Source organism: Nyctereutes procyonoides, unplaced genomic scaffold, assembly GCF_905146905.1.
Source record: "Nyctereutes procyonoides isolate TBG_1078 unplaced genomic scaffold, NYPRO_anot_genome, whole genome shotgun sequence".
NCBI classification, from domain to species: Eukaryota; Metazoa; Chordata; class Mammalia; order Carnivora; family Canidae; genus Nyctereutes; species Nyctereutes procyonoides.
Genome location: NW_026575042.1, coordinates 6598664 through 6608182, shown reverse-complemented (window position 1 = coordinate 6608182; position 9519 = coordinate 6598664).

Sequence of the window (9519 nt, the reverse complement as noted above, 5' to 3'; positions counted from 1 at the left end):
CTTGATGTGAGCAGAAACCAAGAGTTGGATATTTAACCAACTGAGCCACCCAGCTGCCCCTGTAAGATCTTTTATATTTTCACCATGTCAGCCTCTTTTCTCTAAGAAATAAGAAGATATAAAAAAGTTCATGTATGTTAGCAGTGTGTGGTCCCACAGGGAAAAGGAAATGAAGAGGAAAACCTAGAATCCTGTTTCCTTCTGAAAGCATGCTGACCTTAAATTACATATGCAAACATTTGCTTACCCTATGTTGCTGAAAGGTCAAATCTTGGTGATCAGGATTCTTGTTCTCCTCTTACATTCAGGCTATATTAGCATGGTTATCCAAGGCTGGTGAAAAATCCCATTTCATTGTTTACTGGGCAGCAGAGCTACCTCAATAAACAAGTGACCTTTAATGAAGTCCAGCATACTGGATTACTTCCACTTGACATAATAAGAATAATATTACCTCACCCCTTCAGAGACTAATTTAGTGATACTTTGCCAAGGATGAAAAATTCATCTGAGTTTAGCCAAAATAATGGTTTGTTAGGACAGGAGGCATCAAATTTTAAAGGCAGAAATTGATCTATTTACAGAGCTGCTGTCAGAGTGATTCAGGATGCCTGAAAGAGCCCCATTAAGGCTGCTCATAAATCAATAACCATCCTAATGAAAAGCAGAGAGAACAAAGATAACACAAAGTTTGTAAATTACTGAGGCTGAATCAGGCGATCAGAAAAGCTAAAAAATTAAGCTTTGCTACTTATTTGCTCCTTTTCTAACAGAATCAGAGAACATGCACCAAACATATATACGCATTTTAAAAAGAAAAAGAAAAAATAAATAAAGACTAAATTTCAAAGTCTTTCACACAGCATTTTGGTCCAAAGCCACCTTATAAATTCTAATTCTCTAGACACATACAACTACTCATCATGCTCTAAGTTTAATATTTAGTGACATTCCTAGACAGTTTCCCACTTCTGTGGTTTTCCTTATAACATCTTCTCTTCCAGAAATGAAAGGCTTCCCCTTTCTTATATTTATGAAAGCTTTCCACTTTCTTCACAGTACGGATCAAATACCGCCTCCTCATTGAAGCCTTCTCTGATTCCCTTCTTTCAGATAGAGTAAATGTTTCAAACTTTTTCCTCCAGCGTTCTAGAGGCATCTCTACTGGAGCACTAGGCTGGGTCTCCATGCATCCTCCCCTAACTTCCTGTGAGCTTCATAGATCACAGGGGGGGACTCTCAATTATAGTTACAATGACTAACAGGGGACTTCAGCTCAGTAAGTATTTATTGGATAAAATAGGGTATATATTAACAAATACTTGTTATTCCTGACATCACCTTTAGGCTTATCAGATCCCTATAAGCTTTCCTATGATTAAAGAAAAAAAAATTCTGCTTGACACTTTCTTATTTAGAAAAAAAGCATAAGTTTTGAAGAATTTCCTCACCTTCAAATTTCAGTTCTAAATTTTCCACAAAATAATGATTCAGAAGTTAGAGGAATTTTCAAGAGGATAAATTGGAATTTTAAACCAATTAATTTTTTTTTGTATTTGCAGACATTTCAACTGAAATATGAAATAAGCAAGATTTAAAAAAAACATAACTTGGGGGTTTGTTAACATTTCATTGGATAAAATAATGTGAAGAAACTAAAACTCCCTATTTTAAGAAATGTCAGGAGTGCCTGGCTGGCTCAGATAGAAGAATGCGTAACTCTTGATCTTGGGTAGTGAGTTCAAGCTCCACATTGAGTGTAGAGATTGCAAATAAGTAAATAAGAATCAACATTAACAATTTTACATTAAACATCTACATAATATCAAAAATATGATAGACTATGCCAAAATTATATTTTTTGGGGAAGATGTTTATGTAATAAGGAATATATCTTAATGATTTCAGTATTAGAAATTTCAAAAGCATTTTATTCTGGCTTCATCTCAGTTAGAAAAGCAGGAAGACCATCACTTCAACAATCTTTTCTAAAAATTCTTGCATGTTTTCAGTGACATGTTAACATCACTTCAAAATCACTGAGTAGAAAACAAACAGGCTATTGTGTCGAAAGCCTATTGTAGGACTTTGTGTTTTCTTCACCTTAAAATAAACATTGAAGTTCTGTCTTCTTTATTTAAACTTCAGTTTTCCAAGTAGTTTGGACATTATTGGCTGAAGTGAAAGTCTGTTATTCAGGAAAAGAAAAAAACAACATCAACATTGTTTTCTCAGTTAACTCTCAAAATCTGATTTTTTTTTTTTTTTTTGTAGAGGTCAATTGTGTGTTCCAAGTTAAGTGTCTGTGGTCTAGGGGGATTTTATGTTATCTTTACTAGTTAGGTGTCTTAATTCCTTTTACACTAATATAACCATATAGTTAAGCAATTCATAGATGCTTTTCCCCATGCTTTGATGTTCTTGTGGCCTGGAGTACCTTCCAGACATTTCAAATCTCCCTTCTTGCATCCCATTCAAGATATTCCCATGGTTCACTCCCTGTCCCTGCCTTTGGGTTTAAGAGATTTTTTTGTTTCTTTTGTTTGTTTGTTTTTTTAAAGGTTTATCTTTATCTTTGAGTTGGGATCTTTATCTTTGAGTTGGGATGAACTTTTTTTTTAAGATTTATTTATTTATTCATAGAGACACACACAGAGATAGATAGAGAGAGAGAGAGAGAGAGAGAGAGAGAGAGAGGCAGAGACACAGGCAGAGGGAGAAGCAGGATCCATGCAGAGAGCCCCATGTGGGACTCATCCAGAGTCTCCAGGATCACGCCCTGGGCTGCAGGCGGCGCTAAACCGCTGTGCCACTGGGGCTGCCCTAAGAGACTTTTCTTTAGCTACATCTTTCCTGATGGGTCTCTGTGATGTAACTCCCTCCCAGTTGTCTATACTATTATTTCCATCATCGTATTTAAAATAAGTGATACCATCTTATTCTCACCTGTTACAACCACTGGACTGTAAACATCATGAAGACAAAGACCCACTCTTGGTCAGTGTTTCCTCAACACCCAGCATAGTATCAAACATAGTTTAGACAAGCACTGCTTAATAGAAATTCAATATGAGCTATATATGCAATTTAAAATTTTCTAGAAGTCACATTAAAAAAGTTAAGGGAAACAGGTAAACCTAATTTTGATAATTTATTTTGTTTATTCTATAATATATTTAATAGTATCATTTCAACATGTAACCAGTATGAAAAGATTATTAAGTGAAATGTGCATTTTTTTTCTTACCGAGTCTTCAGAATCAGTATTTATTTTATACTTACAGCATACCGCTTTTGGGGGTAGCTAGTTTTCAAAGGATTAATGTGTTCACATGGCTAGTGGTTCTGTGTTGGACAGTACAGTTCTAGACTATCAATTAATATCTGTTGAATGCTTGGATGCTACAATATGTTGAAAGTATGTGTGTGGTTGGCTCCCCATCTATCTATCTAGCTCTTTACAGATATTTGTTATCCTCTTTGTGCCCACAGCCCCAGATTTTTGTGCTTTGCTGCCAACAGCTATACCTCCAGCCTGTGGGTGATTGCCTGGGGTCACTGGAGTCATTTTGCTGACACAGAGAACTGGAAGTGTCTACAAGTTTATATTTCCTGAGCCCTCAGACAACAGATGACCCATACAGCCTACTAATGATGGGTATGGAAGGACAAAACCCTAGCTCTTTTGCCTCCATGCAAGGCACTCTGAAGTGATTTATACTCCAGAGCTCACTGTTGGATCAGGCTGATTCACAGAGCTTGCCTGAAATCACCTTTTGCTTTGCTTATTTCTGTTCCCTATCTCGACTCCCTTACTGCCTTGTTAAGTTCTCCTAGAGACACTTTCTTAATAAAGCATTTGCTCCTAAATCCTTGGCTCAGGGTCTGCTTCTGGGAAAACTCAAAGTGCTGGAAGTAAGGATGTTCCTAATACACGATTGTTGGTGTTGCAATGGCTTACACAAGAGTGCAGTTGAATTCTGTGTACATCAGGAATAATGATAATGTCCACTGTGTCTCTACTGGTCTCAGATACAACACCCTCTTGATAAAAAATCAAATCATATGAAGAAAAAGGTGAAAAATCAAGTATTCTATTTCCTTCTTCTCTTCTACAATAACTGCTGTAAATTTTTTTGGTGTACCCTTGAATAGATTTCGTATGTAAATTCAACATACATGTATAAGTATGTTATATTGATAAAATATGTTTTTCCTTTTATACAGTGGGGTCAGAAATATTCTTCTGTACATTTCTCAGACCCTCAATATTTCATAAAATATTTTTCACATTTTTATGACTGCCTGTTTAACTTTATGAATGTGTTGCAATTTACCACTTTTCTTCTTTGTCTATTTTAACTCTTAATTTGCTTCTAGTCCCTTTTACAGATTCAGTATTTTTAGGTCTCTGGTATGGTTATCTATTTATACATGTCATTCTTGCCAACTGATTTCTACCAAGCATATTCAAGTGCAAAGCGATTGTAACTTCTGAGTCCAAACATACGTCTCTTCTTCCTTGGCAGAGGTTCTGAATCTGGGTTCCAATTAGGTTCTGACCTTAAACGTAAGTGTGCTATTGTGCACATGCATGTATTTCTGAAAAGAGGAATCAGAGCTTTCATTAGAATCTCAAAGATATCTGTTGCATTCAAGTGATGGAGTTAGATGTACAAATACACATGGAGTAACGTACTGTGTATAAATCTCTTGCAGGCGTGTCTCACCCACCTCTCCCCATTAGATTAACATTTAATTAATTAGCAGCTTTTCAATTAGTGCTTTTATTCTTCAGAGGCTGGGATCCAGCCTCGCCATGTTTATATCTCCCTGCTGCCTAGTTCAGTAGTACAAAGAATGCACTCGTTAATAGTTTCGGGGAAATCAATGATGTTTTTTCTCCACTGTATTTATGCATTCTAAGTGGAACACATTTAATTTTCTTCTGCTTGTGCCTTTTACCCTGCTTTGCTTTGATCCAGGAGGATTGAAGTAAAAAAGATCCTTTTCTGTGGATATGGCACATAAGTCATTTTGGACCAATTTTACAAACTCAAAAATTTGTAGGGGCCAGACTGGAAGTGAGCACCCAATAATCCTATGTCCTCATTAGGACATAGTTTTAGCTGCTTGGAGTTCTAGTATCATCACCCCCACTCTGAGCCAAAGATGCTAGTCATGTGGCTGTTTTTTCCTACCTCTTTGATCGTTGATATTCTCTTGTTCAGAATTCCAAATTAATGTAGAAGTTTTTGTTTCTTTGTTTGTTTTTATTTATTTTTTTAATTTATTTTTTATTGGTGTTCAACTTACCAACATACAGAATAACCCCCAGTGCCCGTCACCCATTCACTCCCACCCCCCCTCCCCTTCTACCACCCCTAGCTCGTTTCCCAGAGTTAGGAGTCTTTATGTTCTGTACATGTTAATATTAGGTTTGTGGTTGTTTGACCAAATGCATTATACCTTATTATCTGTTTACATGAATTTTGTAAACTTAATGAAAGTAGTAGCTATATGACCTTAAGTAGACTCTTTCCCTTCCTCTGAATCTTAGCTACTTAATCTTTAAAATAGAAATTGGTCTGGCTCATTGTTTCTTAAATATTGGGAAATGAATCCAGGATATTTTATCATATGCCAAGTGTGCTTTGTACATAGTATGCACCTAATAAATACTTGGAGTTTAACAGGAAAAATGCTAATGATAATAACACTAAAAAACTAATAATAGTGATAACTAAGCCTATAAAAGGCTTAGTTTGTAGTGCATACCAATTTATTTAATATAAAACCCATTTTACAGCTAAGGAAACTGAGATACACCTAATTACTAAGTAAATGAGGTAATGTGTTAAATTGGGACAAGTGATGATTTAGGCACTTAGAGTACATGCCCTTAATGGCATTGCATCGAGTAGAGTGGACTATATGTGTGTCCTCTTTGGTCTTTCTGGTTGAAGAAAGGAAAATGTCTCCTACTCTTACACATCATCCAATTAATCACTTGCTTCTTTTTTTCTATAAACAAACAGAAATTGGTCTTCAGGTTCAAAGTCTTCTGTAGGTGCCTGGACCTAGACTTTAATAATATTGTTTTGCTTTTTGTGCTTATTTTTCCCCTTGGGATGCTGGTTTTCTATTTAGATTAATAATACTGTTATTTTCTTTTTAAATCAATTAATTTATATTTAACAGTATTATTAATCTAAATATATATATAATATATATAATCTAAATATAAAATTAATTGATTTAAGACCATTATTGCATAAATATTGTTAGTGACGTATCTAAGGCAAAAATAATGAAGGAAGTATACAAGGGTCTGAATCTTGGAAATTTGCCACTCAACTTGGTGTCCTTGAAACTTTCTGTGGTTCTAGAATTCAGTGTATATGAAAAGTATAACAGCAGAAGCCTGCAAAATCACTAAAGACATCTGATCCTCACTATTGGAAATCGTTTGCCAGAAAAAAAGGAATTATTATTGTTACTAGAATATGTTGCTCAGAGAAAATACAAGCTAATTCTATTGTACCATGAATGATGATCCTGCCTAGTACATGCAAAGCTGAACCTTGACTTGTAGCCAGGACTATAAGTGAGGGAGAGGGAGACAGTGTTTCTCCTAGTTACTAAGCCTGGAGCCCACCTCTGATTATCCTCATAAGCTGAGCCAAGGCCATGTACTGCATCTGGCTCTGCTTTGCACTCCGTGGTGAAGGTTCACTGGCAGCTGCACAGCATTACCTAAAATCAGACACATATCAGTCCTCATGGACCAAGGTTTGCTCAGTTGTTTTCAGACAAAGCAATTGCCCAGGCATCTGCTTGTGCCAATCTTCTGTTACTGCCACCCTCTTGAGAGCATCTTCACTAGACTTGCCCTTGTATGCAGTTGGAAGAAGAGCAAAGAATGACTGAAACCCTTTTCATACCATGAGCTTGGACATATGCATATGAAGTTGTAGCTACAGAAAGTTGGATTAGTATGAAGCGTGGCAGCTAACGATAGAATCATTGATGTATAATTAATTCAAAAATGATAATATTATAATAAACACATTTCTCAGGTTATGCTGAGTTTAAATCCCATTAATTGCTCCAAGGCTAAGAATCTTATATCCTCCAAAATAATTTCTCCCAAGCAGAAAAAAAATCACACTGGAATGGAGCATATGACTCCCAAAATGTTAAAGAAAAAATAAAAAGAGGTGATATTGCTGTTATGGAGTGAATATGTCCTTCCCAAATTCATATTTTGAAGCCCTAACCCTTGGTGTGAGTATATTTGGAGATAGGGCTATTAGCGAGATCAAGGTTATAGAAATCCTAGGATGGAACCCTAATGATACAGCTAATATCCTTATAAGAAGAAGAAGAGGCTCTAGAGTATTCTGTCTCTTACACATGCACAGAGAAAATGCCATGTAAGGACACAATCAGAAGGTGGCCCTCTGCAAGCCAGGAAGGGATTCCTCACCAAAACCCAACCATGACAGCACCTTAATCTTGGACTTCTAGCTCTCAGAAGTGTGAGGCATTCTGTTATGGCAGACCAAACAGGTGAATGCAATGACATAATGAGAAAGTAATTGAATGCTTCTCCAGTATTTCAAGATGGAGGTAGAGAGAATCTAAGAAGAGGGTTATGTAGGATCTGGAGGGCTGTGACCAAGGGGAAGAACATGAAAATTAATGAACCCAAGTTGGCAGGGAACAGAGTAAGACCTAGATAGAAAAGCTTTGAATCAGGAAAGCGATTGGAGTTAGGTATTAGGGACATACAGAGAAGAATACAAAACAGAGCATAAAACTGAATGACATATTAGCAGTGTTTGGAATAAGAAAGATCCAGAAAGCCATGGTTATTTCTCTTTATGTCCATGTATGTACATGGAGGCAGGCACATCTTAGATCATTATAGGAATGGTTCACTGTTTTGACACCAGAAATAAGGAGATTAGGCAATGCCAGTCCTCAGGGGGCTTGGGTTAACATTGGAAACTGTATCTCTTGTGACCAGATGCTCCCAACTGCTCCAGCAGTGGGTTCTTTGGACACAGAAAAGGGAAGGATTAATCGTATTTCTGTTTGGGGAAGATTTACAGAGAGGTGACACTTGCACAAGTAGACATTAAGTCCAGGAGGAAGCTCTCCTTAGCTGAATGTCACACAGCTTTAGATGCCCTTCCTCTCTGCCTTGTCACTGCTTCCCTGGGTAGCCTTGGACAAGTCTTGCTTTTTGCATTCCTTTTTCTCACTTCTGATGGGAACCATTGCTTCTCCAAGCCCTCCGTCTCATAACTTCATTGTCACAGGGCACAACTATTTATGAATATCAAAGTGTTACAATTCTTTGGGAATCAAGCCCATTGGCAGGGCAGTGAATTCCTTTCCTTTCTTTCCCTGAATGTCTTGGGAATTTTAAAGGGAGTAATAAGAAAATTTGAATATCTTATTATGAATGTATAGCAGTAAAATGACAGGTACTAAATCAATGTCCCAAGAACAAATTTCAAACAGCAAAGTCAATGGCACACCTCCAATACTAATAACATTTGGTGAAAAGCTCAGCATTCCTAATGAGGAAGAGCTCACTGCTTGCATGGAGATTATAGTGTGACTGCGCAAGGTCCATTGCATCTCCTGTCAAACGAGAATAGCCAAGCTATGGATTAAAAGCTGTTCTTGTGGGATCCCTGGGTGGCGCAGTGGTTTGGCGCCTGCCTTTGGCCCAGGGCGCGATCCTGGAGACCCGGGATCGAATCCCATATCGGGCTCCCGGTGCATGGAGCCTGCTTCTCCCTCTGCCTGTGTCTCTGCCTCTCTCTCTCTCTCTCTGTGACTATCATAAATAAATAAAAATTAAAAAAAAAATAAAAGCTGTTCTTGTATGTTCTGGCTTCCCAAATCCTTGCAAGGGCATGAAAATAACAATTATTTGTAACTAAATATGTCTACTTGGGAGGGTCAATTCCAGGGGACTCTAGACTTATCCTATTCTATGACAAGAAAGTAACAGGTAACAATCCAAGTACGGAGGAAGCAGGGTAACTTAGGTTTGATTCCCTAGAAGCAGAACCTTAAGGAAATATTCATTTGCAAGTGATTCATTAAGGAAGTGCTTCTAGAGGAAACCAGCAAGGAAGTGGGGGAGTAAGAAGGAAGGAAAGCAAGGAAAGTCTTACTTATAGAGGGTAGTCTTAGCCTAACCCCACAGAGTAATTCTGGAGTGTAAGCTAGACCACAAGGAAGTCATACCACAAGGAAATAACCTCAAGGAATGACAAATCAGATTTACCTGGTAAACTGTCCAAGATAAGGGGAATATAAGTTTACAGGCACTCTATCTTTTCTTGATGTGGGCAAGTGGGGCTACAAAAGCTTGAGGACAGTCAGTCCTTCATGAAATGGGTACCAGCTACTGGAGGCAAAAGGACATTAAAGGGAGTATGTATACAATAATGGTGAAAGGGATCCAAACAGATCTAGATAGACAAACTTACTGTG